Source organism: Myotis brandtii, unplaced genomic scaffold, assembly GCF_000412655.1.
Source record: "Myotis brandtii unplaced genomic scaffold, ASM41265v1 scaffold604, whole genome shotgun sequence".
Classification (NCBI taxonomy): domain Eukaryota; kingdom Metazoa; phylum Chordata; class Mammalia; order Chiroptera; family Vespertilionidae; genus Myotis; species Myotis brandtii.
Window position 1 is genome coordinate 2057926 of NW_005370286.1, and position 4722 is coordinate 2062647.

Sequence of the window (4722 nt, forward strand, 5' to 3'; positions counted from 1 at the left end):
ATGCATGGCCAGGGCCAGAAAGTGCAGAAGGGGAGGGTGCAGCCCATCAACCTCATCTGCAGACCCTTGCAGAATAGCTCTCCAATTTGGGTGTGGCTTTAAGGGTAAATGAACTTGCAGATGGAGGGTTTCGATGAGTATATGAACCTCGTACTAGATGATGCAGAAGAGGTTCATTCTAAAACAAAGTCAAGAAAACAACTGGGTCAGATCATACTAAAAGGAGATATTGCTCTGCTCCAAAGTGTCTCCAACTAGAAATGACTAATAACGTGAGAAATTGTTGAGAAGGCAATACAGGTTGTGGTTTTTAGGTGTCCTTTGTTGGGAGTATAGTTCTTAAACATCTATTCATATTGCTTTGATTACCCTTGTGTTATTACCAGATGACAATAAATGCTGTCAGATTGTTTTTATTTAAAAAAAAAATACTATGCCTGGCTGGTGTTGCTCAGTGGTTGAGCAGCGTTGACCTATGAACCAGGAGGTCACGGTTCAATTCCTGGTCAGGGCACATGCCTGGGTTGCGGGCTCAGTCCCCAGTGGGGGGCATGCAGGAGGCAGCCAATCAATGATTCTCTCTCAACATTGATGTTTCTGTCTCTCCCTCTCCGTTCCTCTCTGAAATCAATAAAAATACATTTTTTAAAAATACTAGTTTTGTGTGTGTGTATGTATAAAACTCATTCTTCTACCACACCCAAAAACAAATGTTTTGGTAACATATTACCTAAAGATCTAGAACCTTTTACCTTGACAAGCCAGGAGTCCCAGGCCTACCTCTTTTATTCTTCATATCCTGCTTAATATTTTTGAGATTTCCTAACACCTTAAATGCTGTCAAAGTGAAGTATAGTTAAGTCTGTAAGCCATCTTAAATGTTGTCAAAGTGAAATATAGTTAAGTCCGTAAGCCATCTTAAATGTTGTCAAAGTGAGGTCTAGTTAAGTCTGTAAGCCATCTTTCTGCACAGTATACTCTTTTAAATGGAGTGTAAGGAACAGGTTTTTTTTTTCTTTAGCACTTTTCTAAACCACAACAGTGGCTGTGGCCTGTTCTTCCTCTCTGCCAATTGTAATACTCAGGCTGATGGCCTGCTGGGGTCTGTACCATCTCAAATCAGTAACCATGACTGAAATGCCTTCTGTTAATCACCTTAGAGATGTTTCAAAGAATGCTTTGTACTGCACCAGAGAACAACAGAGGCGGAATTACTCTTGTAGGAACTTGGTCCACCCTTGGAAAAATCGCCCAGATTTTAAACCCATTGTTGCTTCTCCTGCTTAAAGAAAAATAATATCTCAGTTTTCAACAGTTTGTAAAAGCAACCCTTCGTTTCAAGGAAATATAGGGTTTGGGTTTTCCCAACACTGCTCCAGCCTTTTTCTCAGTTTTGCAGCAATTCTTCAGTGAGGCCCAGGACGCACAGGGAAGTGTGTGTGTTGGGGGAAGGGCATTTGGATGAACAAAGTGAATAGGGGAACCGAGTGGGGCTGGGAGTGGAGTGGAGAGTGATTTGCACTCTTCTCGGTGGTGTTTTTAACAAAGCCCATGGTGGGCAACTAGAGACCAGCTGCAAAGGTGGCAAATATATTTTAAAAATGTGGTCCTCGCTCTAATTTTAGGATTAGACTCCTGCTGCTGCCTCTTGAATATGGTGAGTTACTAACATTTAAAATCCTGCAAATTATGCTTCATTTCTCATGGCTGCTCTGTGATTTCATCACGTGGGGTTCTAGGTTGTAGGGATGATGCTTATAAAGCTACAACCCAAAGGGCAGCATTAAAAATCTAAAAATAGCCATTCCATACAATTAAAAATAATTTGAGAAAATGCAAGTCCGTTGGGTGTATTTCCCCAATACTATAAAGCCCTCCATAAGTTTTTTTGGTTTTTTAATCTTATTTCTTTTCTCCTCATCATTGCCCTCATACAGCACAGATATTCCCATACATCTCCTGGCCCAGCGGTCGAACGACCCTTTCACAGGGGTCGCCTAAGACCATCCTGCATATCAGATATTTACATGACGATTCATAACAGTAGCAACATTATAGTTATGAAGTAGCAACGAAAATGATTTTATGGTTGGGTCACAACATGAGGAACTGTATTTAAAGGGCCAGAAGGTTGAGAACCACTGTGACCTGGCCAAACTGCTCTCTAGACTCCTCTCTTTATTTCTGCTCTTTGCTGTAAAATCCGACCTCTTAGAGCTATTTCCCCCGCAGTGGCCTGGCCCTCCTTGGAAGTAGGAGGCTAAGCCACAAAACTCTGAGGCTGTGGGGCAAAGGGGACAAGTCTATCTCATTACTCCAGCAGGCGCCTGCCATCGTCCTTGGAATCCAGTAAAACTATTTTCATGTTGAATGGGGCGTAGAAATGTGGCTGGGGAAAAGTTTTATTTGGGGCACTTACATTTAACGGTCCCAGACTAGTTTCTGGACTTTTCTTCCCCTGTGATTTCATGATTGGAACTCGTATGTGGCTCAGAGGACCACAGCAAGCTGGGGGACAACCCCGCAGAGAGAGACAGCTCTGCTTCTGTAGGCATCCCCCAAAGCGGCAACAGTCCTTGCTTTTTGCTCACCAGCCCTATGTGGGGCAAATTACTTACTGTTCTGCCTGTCAAGCTGGGAGCTGAGACATCCAAGGGGATGGAGAGACAGGTAGGAAGGATCAATGTTGAGAGAGAGGCAGTTTGGATGAACTCTCTTGTCTGGTTTACCCCTACCTACCCCTACCTACCCCCTGGCAAGGAGAGGTGTTTGCCAATAGTGTTAACCCCCTGTGAGTGCTGGCAAATGTCAAACCCTGGGTGCTGCCCACTTCCTCTATTAACCTAAGCTGTATGTACTGGGGCAAAACTCCCAACCCTCCAAACTTAGGTTCCCTTATGTAAAATGGGGATAAAATATAAAATTTCTTCACAAGGTTCTTGTCAGGATTAAATGAAGTAACATCTTTGAAAGGGTGTCCTCAACTATAAAGTGATATAGAAATGTTATTTTATAATTTTAAACATCTATGTGTAAAGGTTTCCCCTCTAGATCTCAGATTATTTGACAGATTCGTAACACTGTATATAATTATAGATTCCTAACATTATATAGTATATATATTTTAGATTCCTAACATTATATATATATATGATTCAAATGCTTTTAGCTGGAACTACATCACTGAGAAGTTGGAGTAATGAGATATCATGTAAATAGGAGGATGTTGGTCTTGATTCCCAACCAAGACGGAGGATTTGCCCTGTGGCTAATGCAGCTTAAGCTTCAGGACTAAGAGGTTTCATCCAAAGCCCTGTACTTAACTCTGTATTCATTGTCTTGTATTCTTCTTTCTAAGGAGGACCCTCCATATTTTAAAAAGCTTTCCTTGGCCTGATGGCTCACTTGAGGGTCGTCCTGGACACCAAAAGGTTGTCGGTTTGAATCTGGGTCAAGGACACGTACCTAAGTTGCAGGTTCGATCCCCTGTTGGGCTCGTACAGGAGGCAACTAATCGATGTTTCTCTTTTTTTTTAAATATACTTTATTGAATTGGACAGATATATGCAAGAAAATGAAACTAGACCACCAACTTACACCATACACAAGAATAAACTCAAAATGGATAAAGGACTTAAATGTACGACAGGAAACCATAAAAATTCTAGAAGAATCCAAAGGCAACAAAATCTCAGACATATGCCAAAGCAATTTCTTCACTGATACAGCTCCTAGGGCAGTTGAAACTAAAGAGAAAATGAACAAATGGGACTACATCAAAATAAAAAGCTTCTGCACAGCAAAAGAAACCATCAACAAAACAACAAGAAAACCCACTGCATGGGAAAACATATTTGCCAACGTCATATCTGATAAGGGCCTAATCTCCAAAATTTATAGGGAACTCATACAACTTAACAAAAAGAAGATAAACAATCCAATCAAAAAATGGGCAAAGGACCTAAATAGACACCTTTCAAAAGAGGACATTCAGAAAGCCAAGAGACATATGAAAACATGCTCAAAGTCACTAATCATCCGAGAGATGCAAATCAAAACAACAATGAGGTACCATCTCACACCTGTCAGAATGGCTATCATCAACAAATCAACAAACGACAAGTGCTGGAGAGGATGTGGAGAAAAAGGAACACTTGTGCACTGCTGGTGGGAATGCAGACTGGTGCAGCCACTATGGAAGACAGTATGGAGTTTCCTCAAAAAACAAAACATGGAACTCCCATTTGACCCTGTGATCCCACTTCTAGGAATATATCCCAAGAAACCAGAAACACCAATCAGAAAGGATATATGCACCCATATGTTCATAGCAGCACAATTCACCATAGCTAAGATCTGGAAACAGCCTAAGTGCCCATCAGTAGATGAATGGATTAGAAAACTGTGGTACATCTACACGATGGAATACTATGCTGCTGTAAAAAAGAAGGAACTCTTACCATTTGCAACAGCATGGATGGAACTGGAGAGCATTATGCTAAGTGAAATAAGCCAGTCAATGAAGGAAAAATACCACATGATCTCACACATTCATGGATAATAGAGACCATTATAAACTTTTGAACAATAATAGATACAGAGGCAGAGCTGCCTCAAACAGATTGTCAAACTGCAGCGGGAAGGCTGGGGAGGGTTGGGGGGCAGGAGGGAAGGGGGTAAGAGATCAACCGAAGGACTTGTATGCATGAATATAAGCATAAC

The 4722-nt window shown here is 41.4% G+C and overlaps 1 pseudogene; it reads left to right on the plus strand.

The window, feature by feature from the left end:
- On the plus strand, positions 1-258 carry LOC106728387 (annotated as a pseudogene).
- Positions 259-4722: the final 4464 nt, after the last annotated feature.